A 15,534-nucleotide genomic window follows, 5' to 3' on the forward strand; every position below is an offset into this window, starting at 1 on the left:
GGAATAAATTATTATTATTATTTTTTTAAGTATATTCAAATAGAAAACTATTATTTTAAGTTGTAATAATATTTCACAATATTACTGTTTTTTCTGTATTTTTGATCAAATAAATGCAGGCTTGATGAGCAGAAGAAACTTCTTTCAAAAACATTTAAAAAAAAAATTATCACAAACTTAAAAACTTTACTGTATATACAGGTCCTTCTCAAAAAATTAGCATATTGTGAAAAAGTTCATTATTTTCCATAATGTAATGATAAAAATTAAACTTTCATATATTTTAGATTCATTGCACACCAGCTGAAATATTTCAGGTCTTTTATTGTTTTAATAGTGATGATTTTGGCATACAGCTCATGAAAACCCAAAATTCCTATCTCAAAAAATTTGCATATTTCATCCGACCAATAAAAGAAAAGTGTTTTTAATACAAAAAAAGTCAACCTTCAAATAATTATGTTCAGTTATGCACTCAATACTTGGTCGGGAATCCTTTTGCAGAAATGACTGCTTCAATGCGGCGTGGCATGGAGGCAATCAGCCTGTGGCACTGCTGAGGTGTTATGGAGGCCCAGGATGCTTCGATAGCGGCCTTAAGCTCATCCAGAGTGTTGGGTCTTGTGTCTCTCAACTTTCTCTTCACAATATCCCACAGATTCTCTATGGGGTTCAGGTCAGGAGAGTTGGCAGGCCAATTGAGCACAGTAATACCATGGTCAGTAAACCATTTACCAGTGGTTTTGGCACTGTGAGCAGGTGCCAGGTCGTGCTGAAAAAACGAAATCTTCATCTCCATAAAGCTTTTCAGCAGATGGAAGCATGAAGTGCTCCAAAAATCTCCTGATAGCTAGCTGCATTGACCCTGCCCTTGATAAAAACACAGTGGACCAACACCAGCAGCTGACATGGCACCCCAGACCATCACTGACTGTGGGTACTTGACACTGGACTTCAGGAATTTTAGCATTTCCTTCTTCCCCAGTCTTCCTCCAGACTCTGGCACCTTGATTTCCGAATGACATGCAAAATTTGCTTTCATCCGAAAAAAAGTACTTTGGACCACTAAACAAACAGTCCAGTGCTGCTTCTCTGTAGCCCAGGTCAGGCGCTTCTGCCGCTGTTTCTGGTTCAAAAGCACACGCCTGTGCACGGTGGCTCTGGATGTTTCTACTCCAGACTCAGTCCACTGCTTCCGCAGGTCCCCCAAGGTCTGGAATCGGTCCGGAATCGGTCCTTCTCCACAATCTTCCTCAGGGTCCGGTCACCTCTTCTCGTTGTGCAGCGTTTTTTGCCACACTTTTTCCTTCCTTCGTAATTTTTTGAGAAGGACCTGTATATATATATATATACAAATACACACACACACACACACATTTTATATAAAACATCCGATGAAATTTTCACTTATATATATATATATATATATATAAAATGCAGAAAATTTTATAGAAAACATCCGATGAAATTTTCACTTTTGTTAACTTTTATTTACTTTATTTTATTTCCTTTTTTTTTCTGACTTTTTTCTGGCGTGTCTGCCAGATCAGAAAACTGGAAAGAAAACACACATACAGCCCTATGAAGTCTGTTTTATTGTTTCCCAAATTCTGTTTTATTTTATTTTCATTTTAATTTTCTGGATTCCATTTTTTCTATTTAATTTTTTTAGACTGTTTTAATGATTAAATAAAAAGTATGTTAATCAAAATAACATGTCTAACTAATCGAAAGTCATGAAACTTACACAATTTAACCTCAATTTATGAAAAGTTTAAGTTTGGTTTTATTTGTACCAAATGCTGTGTTTAACATTAACATTCTGGATTCACACATTCATTAAATTTTTATAGTAAAATGCATTACTAATTAATTAATTTTATAATATATAAATATATATATATATATATATATATATATATATATATATATATATATATATATATATATATATAGATATAGATATATGTGTGTGTGTATTTACAATTTTTTTTTTTTTTGGTAAATAAATTATGGTAAATATTCCTTAAAAAAGGTATTATTATTAGTAGCAGTTGTACTGTCTTTACATTAAAGGGGTCATATGATGTTGCTAAAAAGAACATTATTTTGTGTATTTGGTGTAATTAAGTGGTTTAAGGTTCAAAAACACATTATTTTCCACATACTGTACATTATTGTTTCTCCTCTACGTCCCCGCCTTTCTGAAACATGTTGTTTTTTACAAAGCTCATCGGTCTGAAAAGCGATGTGTGCTCTGATTGGCCAGCTATCCAGTGCTTTGTGATTGGCCGAATGCCTCGAGTGTGTGACGGAAATGTTACGCCCCTTATCATACTGTGATGCATGTCCCGGTCAGAACACTGGCGAGACAAAACAAAAACAATTAAACATCCTCACGCCTCCCCCAGCTCAGCATATTTTGTACGTCTCTCTTTGTTAACACACCTGATTCAGATAACCAGCTCGTTAGAAGTGAGCTCCGTGCATGAACTGTGTTCCCATTGACATGGTCCCTACACAGTGTTCATTGCTCCCTACTCCCTGAGCAGGGGAAATCTGTTGAAGTTTAGGTTAAACTGAGGTTAGACCACACCCTCTCCCAGTCACAGATAAATTAAGGTCAGATAGTTCCCGATTCCAATCGATTTGATAGAAAGAGGTTTTGTAATGCAATCAATAATTTGACTATATATTAATGAAACAGATGGTCGACCAGAAGATGGTGCAATCCAATCTTAAATAGGATAAGAGGAAATAGGAGATGCCCAAGGAACTCCATATGCTTTGAGAGCAGAAAGTAACTGAAAAAATATGATGATGCCAGTAATCAAAACTTAATTCTTAATGCCTGAAACTAACAAAGGCCTTGGTCATCATATAAATCACTGCACTTGTTTATGCCTAAAGAAGACCAAGATGGTTGGACAAATGGATGATTTCCACATAATAAATTGAGATTGTGCCATAAGGGTGCACTGTTACAAAATTTGAAGGGTTCTCCTATCAGACATTCAACCGTTTTCCAGGTTCTAATATTAAGCTTTAACCAGGCTGAATTTGTAATAAAATATCTTGATATTATTATTATTATTTTTTTTTTTAATTAAATATCTTGAATTCTATTTGGTTTAACCTTGTCAGCTTCAATCACTTTTCATGAAACTTTAGATTGAGGGTCAACCCAATTATGAAGAGCCTTAAGTTGGAACGAACAATAATACAACTCAAAATTTGGTACAGCTAGACCTCCTATGCATATAAGATGCTGTAACGTGGCAAGTTTGATTCTGGGGTGCTTACCATTCCATATAAAACGGGAAAGTATAGAGTTTATCTCCTTAAAGTAAACTGGAGGGGGAGAGAGTGGCAGCATAGAGAAAAGAAAGTTAAGCCGAAAAGTCATTTTAAAGTAATTGTAACTGTGGAGATTTTACCTCGAAAAGAAACTTTAAGATTATTCCAACTTTAAATATCACTTTTGATCTTAACTAGAATATTATTGAAATTGTCTCTGGCAATTTTATGTTGTTTTTATATACGGTAATGCCCAAATAGGTGAAAGAATCCTTAATAGGAAAAAATGGGGTAACAGAAGAATTAAACTTAACAATGTTAATTGGCATTAAAGCAGATTTTTTCCAATTAATCTTGTATCCTGATAAACCACTAAAATTATAAAATTCTTTAATTATATCAGAAACTGAAATATCAAAGTGATCTAAAAACAAAATAATGTCATCAGCATACAGTGAAATAATATGATTATGATCATGGATCTTAATCGATGCTACTTGAGACTTCCTGATGGTTTGTGCTAGTGGTTCAAGAGATAAACAAAACAATAAAGGGGAAAGTGGACATCCCTGCCTCGTTCCACGTTGTAGGAAAAATGGGGGAGAAATAATATTGCCAGTAAAGACTGATGCCGCAGGTGAGTGGTATAAAGTCTTAATCATAGAAATGAAATGTTCACCAAAGAAAAAACATTGCAGAACTGCCCACATATAATTCCACTCTAGCCTGTCAAAGGCTTTTTCTGCATCAAGTGAAAAAAACACACACAGGCTCTGATAAGAGTCTGCAAAATCAAGTATATGGAAGAGTTTGTGCATATTGTCAGATGCGTGGCGCCCCTTTATAAAACCAGTTTGATCCTCCTTGATCAAACCATGAATTACCTTCTCCACGCGAAAGGCAAGAACTTTAGCGTAAACTTTTAGATCACCTGGGATAAGTGATATCGGTCTGTAGCTGGAGCAGTCTAACGGATCTTTCCCTTTTTAAGAAGTAATGATATGTGTTTTGATATCTATGAAATACACCATGCTCAATTGCAAAATTAAATGAGTTAAGCATGAGTGTCCCTACCAACTCCCATATTTCTAAATATAATTCAGGGGGAAGACCATCTAGGCGATTTGCCTTTTTGTAGGCTTTTTAGTGATTTATAGAGCTCCTCCAAACTTAATGGCGCCTCCAAAGATTCTTTATTGATCTGAGAGATCTGAGGAAATTCTAATTTAGCTAAATACTGTTTACAAACTGATTCCTCAGAATCTGTTTCAGCTTTATACAAATTTAAAGAAAAATCTTTGATCATATTCTTCTTTCAAGGAGGACTATTGTGTGGCCCGTTGATCAGTAAAATTTTGTTTTTGAAGGTTTTGTAATGATTGGATTTTACTTTCTAATTGTGTAAGCTAATGAAATTTCGCTTTAGCAAAAGTGGAAGAAAAAGCTATACAGAATCCTCATATGGCACACTTAGTCGTTTCCCACAGTTTTTGAGGATCTACATCACATTTCGTATTAATTTCAATAAATTCCTTTATATGAAATATTAAAAAACCAACAAAAATATTAAAGCACCAACATTGGAAATTATCATACAAAAATATAAAGATAAATTTTACACAACACAGCAGAATGATCAGACAAAAAGATTGGTAATATAGAGATGGAGGAATTAGAATAAGAGATGGACTGAGAAATATGTATTCTATCCTAGAGAAAGTCTTATGTCTGTTAGAAAAAAAAAGTAAAGCCCTTAGAGGTGGTATTCTGAATTCTCCAAAGATCGATTATATTGAGTTCAGTGATTAATTTATTAAGCAACTTAGAAGATGGATTGGTTGTTGTATCAAAGTAAGATTTATCCAAAACAGGATTTACGACAGCATTAAAACTAATGGGCAATCTGCTCAATGTACTGGAAATATTTGTAAAAAATGCCTCGTTCAGACCATAAATAGAAACCAATGCTATCCTGTCATTATGTATTTGCAACGGATATAAACATATCTACCCTCATCAATTCCGGTATGTTCAACTGTTACCTGTAACTTCCTGTTAACTAAGATAAGCACACCCTTAGTTTTATTAAGAGCGCAGGAGAAGGCTGCCATTTAATACTTGTTCTGGAAACGTGCACGTCAGATTGTTTTAGATGCGTCTCTTGAATCAGTGCAAAGGAAATCAATTTACGGTGTAACATCAATTTACGGTGTGTGACATTGTCTTGCATGTATTTCACTGGGTACGCCTGCCGTGCACCCTTCAGGATCGCTGATATGTCTTGCTATCTTAGTGCATGAAAGACGAGCGTATGTGCCCGATCTGAGTTACTTTTTCTTCCGTTATAAATGCGATGAGCACGATTAATCTCGATGTCGAGGCCTTTCAGTGCAGGGATCCACTTGGAAAGATTAGCTCTGAGAAAGCTGGCTGCATCGGAGCCCTCTGCCCCCTCTGGTAACCCCACCAGTCGTACGTTGTTTCTCCTGCTTCTGTCCTCAGTGTCTGTCATTTTATCTGTAAGTTGTTCTAGCTGTTTTCTCAAGTTTGTGACTGTCCTCCTATCCTCATGTGCAGCTGCCTGAACGGAATCTACCCGGTCGCGTGTCTGTTTTGTTACGCTAGCTAACTTTTCAAGTTCTGCTCTTAGCTCTTTAACAGAATTGTTGGTCCATTGTATGTCCATATATAGGTCCTGCAATTCTGGGGTCAGTACAGAGTTTATTGCATCTCTTACTGTTGAGGCCACAACCGAATCCAAAGTACTCTGTTGTTCTTTAAGTTCTAGCTTGATACCATTAGCAATGGCGCCTTCGAGGTCCTTTCAGGAGATGGTGGAATCTTTGAATTTTTTCTTTATTGGTGATTGCTCAATCTCTCTTTTCCAATTGTCCTTAAACGTTGAAGTACTCATGATGGGTTAGATAGAGAGTGGTTCGAAATTTACTATCAGGATTATAGAATATTTGACAAAGTGAGCAGAGCAAAGGACTATGCGTGCATCGCCGTCGAAGGGTCACGTGATCCTAAATTTTGATGAGTTTCTGAACCGGTTCGGCCAGTTTCAGAAGTGGTCTGTATGCTGGAATTAGCATAACAGAGATGTGATCCGAGTACCCTAGGTGGGGGCGGGTACTACCTTGTACGAGTTCTATTCTGTTGTGTAAACAAAGTCCAGTGTGTTTTTTCCCCTTGTTGCAAAGTTCACATGTTGTTAGAACTTTGGCAAAACTGTCTTTAAGTTTGCATGGTTGAAGTCACCGGCTATTATGAAAAAGCCGTCAGGGTTATTTGTTTGTTGTTCGCTGATGGCACTGTACAGCTCGTGAAGCGCATCCTTGGTATTTGCACACAGGGGAATGTAAACTGCAACAATAACAATGGCCGTGAACTCCCATGGCAGATAGAACAGTCAACACTTCACAAATATAAACTCCACCAGCGATGAACAGTGTTTTGTCACTACCACAGCATTGTTACACCACTCTTTGTTGACGTACACACACAAGCCACCCGGGATAGAGCCCAAACCCAAAACCCCACCCTGAACCTGAACCTGTTGTGGCATTTATTATTTTTATTTTTTTTTTATAAAAGGTATGCAGTAGTGATCACGTGATGAAAACGTTTACACTTGTGTGGTGCGATATTGGATCCAGTATATTCGGCATAGCATTATTTTTGAATTGTGCCTTGTTTGTAAACAAATATGTGGTAAAATGAAGTAAATAAAGGACAAAGTTCTTACTGACACAGTCTGGCACTTCATTAAAAATAAAATTAATCAAATAAAGTTCATCGTTTGATGTCTGTGTAGACCTGTATTTGCCGATCTTGTCATTTACCTACTATGTGCGCAAATTGGTGGATGGGGCTTAACAGACTGTGGCATAGAAGTGGGGGTTGATCTTCTTCTTTTGAGGCAGTGTTTAGCCACATTATTAAATCATAAAGTGGCACATTCTAAATCGTTTTGGCAGATTTGCTTCAATATTAAGCTGTTTTCAAACTAACAAGAAAGTTTTGAGTCCTGAAACTTACAGAATGTATTTATAGCACAATGACCTCTAATATATTAACAGATCAAGGGATTTTTTATTTCTCAGTTCATGACCCCTTTAAGGACTTAATGGCCAGGGTTCCCTGACCAGCCTACACTGAAAAGAAAGAGTAGAAATAATTCTCACTCATAAATTGTTAGTAAGTTTAAATGAAAAATTACAAAGACATGGAAAGTAACACATTCAATTAAACATGAAAAAGAACAAAGAATGAAAAAGGATGTTCTTAAAACATGTAAAATGTACTCCAATAATATTTATTTGCAACTTTGAAAAAAATATATATACTGTCTAATAGGAAGCTGGATAATCAACCTTCCAAGCATTTGACTCACTTGTTAGCTTAGAACTTAGGCAAAAGCTTCCTTATGGTTTATGGTATTATATAATAATTTTTGCATGTTCTCAGACATGGTGAGAACATGCAAGCTCTTCTTCCTGTGAGGTGACAGTGCTACCCACTAAGCCAATATGTGCCACCCCTTTTTAAAGCGTCATTGATGTATTACAAATATTACAACTATTTAAAATTACATTTTGACAGTTTAGTTGAATAACTGAATGATAGACAATGACAGATAAAGCAGAATCAGAGTAAAAATGATTCATATGAAAGGTAAATTTATTCTATGACTTACATGAGCAGTGTTGGGAAGGTTACTTTGGAAATGTAAAAGGTTACAGATTAGAAGTTACCCTATTTAAAATGTAATTTTAGTGTAACTTTTTCAGTTACTTTATTAATGTTACTGATTACTTTTGATTACTTTTCTACATTTCTAATGAATGTCTATATTATACTGTTAATCATTTTCAAACATTTACACCATACAAGGTTAACCTTACAGTAGTGCTCAACACTGTCAGACTTTCAAAATACTTCATCACATAAAATTAAGATGATCAAATTTGAACACATCCACCACAAAATCAGACTTCAGTACTGCCTTTTACTTTGAGATTGATCTGAAGTTCAATGCAGATTTAAAATCATAGCAAATAGTTTACTGATACTGTTTTTGAAAACAAATATTTGCATAACTACAGGAAACACTGTATGTAACAATGGTTTGGAAAAAAAATAGTTAATTTAAAAATAATAATAAAAAAGCATATACAGTAGCTCAAATATGGTTATCTAATAAGCATGTGTCCTATTCTGTGTACTAAATTCCTGAAACATTGGTGTCTTTTTGACAAATGGGTGTCTCTATGTATATAATTCTTCCTCTACTACAGGAGAGGAAGAATTGTATAAACTTGTTAAATCATCTAAACCAACAACATGTATGCTAGACCCTATTCCATCTAAGCTACTAAAAGAGGTGCTTCCAGAAGTCATAGATCCTCTTCTGACTATTATTAATTCCTCATTGTTATTAGGGTATGTCCCCAAAACCTTCAAACTGGCTGTTATTAAGCATCTCATCAAAAAACCACAAATTGACACCAAAGAACTAGTTAATTATAGACCGATCTCGAATCTCCCTTTTCTTTCCAAGATACTAGAAAAGGTAGTATCCTCACAATTATATTCCTTCTTAGAGAGAAATAGTATCTGTGAGGATTTGGACTATTGAACACACTATTCTTTTGCATAGACTAGAACACTTTGTTGGCAATAATGGAAGTGCATTAGCATGGTTTAAATCGTACTTATATGACCGCCATCAATTCGTAGCAGTGAATGAAGAGGTATCATATCGTTCACAAGTGCAGTATGGAGTACCGCAAGGCTCAGTACTAGGGCCGTTACTCTTCACGCTTTACATGTTACCCTTGGGAAATATCATCAGGAAACACAGTGTTAGCTTTCACTGTTATGCTAATGATACTCACCTCTATATTTCTTCGCGGCCCGGCGAAACATATCAATTTGAAAAACTAACGGAATGCATAGTCGATATAAAAAAACTGGATGAAGATTAATTTCTTAATGATAAATTCTGAAAAAAAGAGGTGTTAATTATAGTGCCTAAAAGCTCTGCATGTAATAACCTAGAATGCTGTCTAAGACTTGATGGCTGCTCTCTCAATTCTTCGTCATCAGTTAGGAACCTAGGTGTGCTATTTGATAGCAACCTTTCCTTAGAAAGCCACGTTTCTAGCATTTGTAAAACTGCATTTTTCCATCTCAAAAATATATCTAAATTACGGCCTATGCTCTCAATGCAGAAATGTTAATCCATGCGTTATGACCTCAAGGTTAGACTATTGTAATGCTCTATTGGGTGGTTATTCTGCACGCTTAGTAAACAAACTCCAGTTAGTCCAAAATGCAGCAGCTAGAGTTCTTACTAGAACCAGGAAGTATGATCATATTAGCCCGGTCCTGTCAACACTGCACTGGCTCCCTATCAAACATTGTATAGATTTTAAAATCTTGCTTATTACTTATAAAGCCCTGAATGGTTTAGCACCTCAGTATTTGAACGAGCTCTTGTTACATTATAGTCCTCCACGTCCGCTCCGTTCTCAAAACTCTGGCAATTTGATAATACCTAGAATATCAAAGTCAACTGCGGGCGGCAGATCCTTCTCCTATTTAGCACCCAAACTCTGGAATAACCTACCTAACATTGTTCAGGAGGCAGACACACTCTTGCAGTTTAAATCTAGATTAAAGACCCATCTCTTTAACCTGGCTTACACATAACATACTAATACACTTCTAATATCCAAATCCGTTAAAGGATTTTTAGGCTGCATTAATTAGGTAAACCGGAACCGGGAACACTTCCCATAACACCCGACGTACTTGCTACATCGTTAGAAGAATGGCATCTACACTCATATTAGTCTGTTTCTCTCTTATTCCGAGGTCACCGTAGCCACCAGATCCAGTCTGTATCCAAGTCAGAGGGTCAATGCAGTCACCCGGATCCAGTATGTATCCAGCCCAGATGGTGGATCAGCACCTAGAAAGGACCTCTACAGCCCTGAAAGACAGCGGAGACCAGGAGCCCCAGATACAGATCCCCTGTAAAGACCTTGTCTCAGACGACCACCGGGACAAGACCACAGGAAACAAATGATTCTTCTGCACAATCTGACTTTGCTGCAGCCTGGAATTGAACTGCTGGTTTCGTCTGGCCAGAGGAGAACTGGCCCCCCAACTGAGCCTGGTTTCTCCCAAGGTTTTTTTCTCCATTCTGTCACTGATGGAGTTTTGGTTCCTTGCCGCTGTCGCCTCTGGCTTGCTGTAGTTGGGGACACTTCATTTACAGCGATATCATTGACTTGATTGCAAATTATTGCACAGATACCATTTAAACTGAACTGAGCTGCATGATGACATCACTGAATTCAATGATGAACTGCCTTTAACTGTCATTTTGCATTATTGACACACTGTTTTCCTAATTGGTGGAATTGCAGCATGGAGCAATGGTGACATGCTCCATGCTGCAATGTATTCTGGGTGCATCATACAAAATTAATCCATGGCTCCCAGAATGCATTGCAGCATAAAGCATGTCACTATTTGCTTTACAGTTGTAACCATTGTCTTTGGATTTATAGTAAAATCATCATTAATTTTCGTAAGGGTTGTGTTGTTGTCTGCCCTAGCTCCCCTAAATCTATTGTAAAATATGATTATTTTTCTGCTAAATTACTACTGTAACATTACACTAGATAATAATAATGTCCTTTATACAGTATTTTGAGTGATGAAGAGCAATGGGCTGCTGCTTAACTAAGTAAACAAAGGCAAAACTACAATAGGGTATTTACAGATGAAACTGACCTGCACTTGAAACCCTGAAAAGCAGTTTTGCTTCTCTTCTCCACCTGTGCGCTTCCACAGTCCACTCCATTCTCTCTCTCGCATTGATTACTCTGATCCAAACCGTTTGGCGGAGGCACGGAGAGCGTGCAAGCCGAAGCATTGCTAGTAACGACTAACCGATTCATGATTTATTAGAGATTTATCGAATGGCGGATTCGGAAATAATCGCTTTAGTACATTCAGCATGCAATTATACAAAAATAGTATTAAAATAGCGGGCCAAATCGGCTGCCAGGCCACCGGGAATTGTCACTGTTCTCCCGATGGCTAGTTCGCGCCTGATTTCCACAGCAGGATTCATATATTGTCTTTTTGCGGCTTAATATTCACAGACACTAGTCCATATCGCATTTTCATTCAAGTGTACTGACCTACTTTTGATTTATTCATCCAAAATGTATTCATTCCATCCGCGTTAAACTGTAATGTATTTCTCCAGATGCTCCAAATTTCATAATGGGTGACTTTAAGGCTGCCCCCTATAAGTCGACTAACTGAGGCTTGGGCAACCAAAGTTCTTTTTTTTTATTTTTTTTTTTTATTCACAGGCAAAGTTATGCAGTCCATGACAGACAGCTCATTAACGACTGGTCTGGGGTAATACAATACATCAGCCAGGACACCCAAACACTCGCCTATCATTCATCGACCTCAAATATGCACTGTTAAAAATTTATTGTAATTTTGCAAGAAAATCCTGGCAACTAATTGCTGTGAATTTATAGCAAATAATATACAGGTAATGTACTGTTTTTTAATACAATAAAATACTGTGTTTATACAACTGATTATAGTAACATTATTACAATAAAATGCTGTACATTTTATTGTTGTCATACAATCCAACAACGTTGACAATCAAAAAAAAAAAAAAAAAAAAAAAAATGCAGCAATGCATGCTGGGAGCCATGAATGTGTTTTGTATGCTGGCATGAAGCATGTCACCATTGTTGTGTTTCATATGCCAAATGTTGATGTCTGTGAGTGTATAAATGACACAAAACATGTTTTAAAAAATGAACAATGACAATATTTATACACTCTTAACCATCAGCATTTATTACATGAAACACAACAAAAAATATTTATTTTTACAATAATAAAGTAGTTTAAACCACTTTAATGCAATCATGTTGATCTGCTTTAATCCATGCAGAATTTTTTTTTTTCTGCAAACAATTCCAATTGCTGCAGAAGAAGCAACTCAACAAAAGTAGAGGGTCAAGAGCCCAATTGAATCAAACGGTGATCTCAAACAAAAAAAAATTAACAAGACATCGACATCTAAACCTCTGTTAATTCTCAATAAGAACTTCTGTAGATGTGTGACAGAAATAAAGTCAATCTGGTTAGTAATAATTGAAGCTTGTAATGCTGTTTGTGGAGTTGTTTAATCAGATCTTTAGAGATTTAATGTCTTTTATCTTCAGTTCACCTAAGGCTGTGGCTGAAGAAAGTTGTAGTTTGTGTTCTTATTTCTCTTTCTTTCAGTACTTGTTCACAGCAGGTGTTTGAATGATTGAAACAGTGGTGGACGAAGTACACAAAACAAGTACTTGAGTAAAAGTACAGATACGTATAATAAAATATTACTCCAGTAAATGTAAAAGTACCATCCTTTTTCAATTTTACTCGAGTGAAAGTACAAAAGTACTCATTAAAAGTACTGATAGATTTATTTAGCAAATTTGTATAGGCTACTTAATTTAATTTTATATTAGCACATATTTTTTATAATCCTATACTGCTCAAAATGCCTGGGATTTTCCCAAAATAACCAATATATGGAGTCAAGAAATATTTTTATTGTTGATATGGACTACGTTGATGAGAGTGATGTAGTAATGTTCACTGTGAAGCTTACACTGCCATATACCTGAGAGAAACAGATTTGACCATCTGATTTTCACCGGTAAAGGTTTGTTGTTTTCCAGAACATTACAGTTATATATGACATAAGAATAAGGCCTTTAGTTAGGAAGAACATTTTAAGGAAAATATAATTATGTAATTAATAATTAATTATATTTTTTTTTATTCTCAAACCTTGTCTGTGGTGTAAAAAAAAACACCTCTGGCCAAATGCCCCCAGAGGGCATCACTTCCCACTTTGATAATTACTGTAGTTACCATGTTCAGAACATCACATCCTTTCTTTTTCCCCTAGATGTAATCCATCTAGGTCAGGGATCCTCAAATCTGGACCTCGAGATCCACTTTCCTGCAGAGTTTGGCTCTAACCTTAATCAAACACACCTGAGCATGCTAATCAATGCCAATCAAATGTCTTTGGGATCATTAGAAAATCACAGGCAGGTGACTTTGATCAGGGTTGGAGCTAAACTCTGTAGCGCATTGGACCTCCAGGGCAAGATTTGAGGAAGGGGGATCTAGGTGGTGGAATAAAAATATTTAGACTTTATATCTAAAAATTGGCTCAACTTATCACCAGCAAGCTTGTTAGCTGGACAGTTAGCATAAGCTAACAATATTTGATTTTCAGTATGGTTTTGAAGAAACATTCATAGCCTATCCAAACAATATAAAAATTTATACTGTTGATAAACAATACAAAAACAGACATCACACGTAGTGTTTTAATAAAACTGTTAACGTTACGGCAGAGGGGAATTTGAACGTGCATGAATTATTTTATTTAATCTGTGTTATTTTAATGTTTCCTTTCTTGACCTAAAACATGACACAGATGTTGATGTGTCTGCATTCAAGCATTTCAGTGGGCTTAAATAGATCACCCTTTACAGCAGATTTAGTTCACAAACAACTGACAATTTTGACCTAAATATGGTATTCAGTTACAATAAGTAATCCTAAAATTTGACATTAGTAACTTACTTCATTTACAGCAATATCATTGACTTGATTGCAAATTATTTCACAGATACTATTTAAACTGAACTGAGCTGCATGATGACATCACTGAATTCAATGATGAACTGCCTTTAACTGTCATTTTGCATTACTGACACACTGTTTTTAATTAATTAATTAATTAAATTAATGTTGTTCAGTTGCTTTGACGTAATCTTTTTTGTTTAAAGCGCTATATAAATAAAGGTGACTTGACTTGATTACTTTTAGCAGCAGCAGTCGATCTCACAAGATCTCCCGGTTGTGAATTCAGTTCACTAGAGACTTGCACTAAATGGTTCATTTGAATCAGTGAGTTGTCGACTCGAGAACAGCTGCAATCGGATCATTATAATTCGTGAATGAATCGTTTGGTGCGATTTGCAGACCGATTTAAAAGGTTCATTGAAAATAATCAGTTCGTTCTTAAATGAGACACCGCTTCTGCGTGTCGGAGAACGTGATATATTATAAGGAGTAATGATATGTTTTATGAAATGTAGTTTAGTAAAAAGTACGATGTTATGCTTTGGAATGTAGTGAAGTAAAAGTAAAAGTTATTCAAAATAAAACTACTCCAGTAAAGTACAGATACTTAAAAAATGTACTTAAGTACAGTAACGAAGTAAAGCCACTCCGTAACTGACCACCACTGGATTGAAAGAATGTTTCAGGAACATCATACTAAACTTTAAATAACATTCTACTAACATTAAGGAAATTGGATCTTTTTATGATCTTGGAATGTTACAAATCAACGTTCCTAGAATGTTGAATTTTAAATCAAAATTAAGATGAAAGAACGTTTGAGGAACATCATACCTTTTAAAAACATTTCTCTAATGTCAAGAAAACTGGACATTTTTTATGTTCCCAGAACTAACACTCAACATTTGGAGAGCGTTCTTATGACAAAATTCTGTTAGCTGGGAAAGTACCAATTTTAATGCTATCCCACAATGCTATGGGTTGGCTGTAAAATAATGCTTCTACAGTGTAGTTACAATAATATTACAGGACCGTCCATCAATTTCCCGTCATGCATTTGCATTTACAATAAAAACATGAATACAATTGTTGTAAAATCTATTGTAAAAATTATATCAATTGCTAACAGTGTGGCTTATCATCTGAAATATGTAAGTAGTAGCAACTTTACATGGCAGCTCAATTTAATGTTAATCTAGAAAATTTTAGCTATACAGATACAGCTTTTGAATCTGTAAAGACTATGTTTATTTGTGTGCACTCACAATAACCCCAAAACATTGCGCTTTTGAAAAATAATGAAAGCAAACAGGAGGCACTTTCTGACGTCTGAGCGCAGCAACGTAATTAAAATAATTGAGCATTTGAACATAAATAAATAAAGAAATAACCAGAACTACGTGTATATTTGCCTTACAGACATATATATATATATATATATATATATATATATAGAGAGAGAGAGAGAGAGAGAGAGAGAAATGTCTACTTTCAAATGAACCAGTTCGAATGGAAATCAAATATTCT

Source organism: Cyprinus carpio, chromosome B15, assembly GCF_018340385.1.
Source record: "Cyprinus carpio isolate SPL01 chromosome B15, ASM1834038v1, whole genome shotgun sequence".
Taxonomy (NCBI): domain Eukaryota; kingdom Metazoa; phylum Chordata; class Actinopteri; order Cypriniformes; family Cyprinidae; genus Cyprinus; species Cyprinus carpio.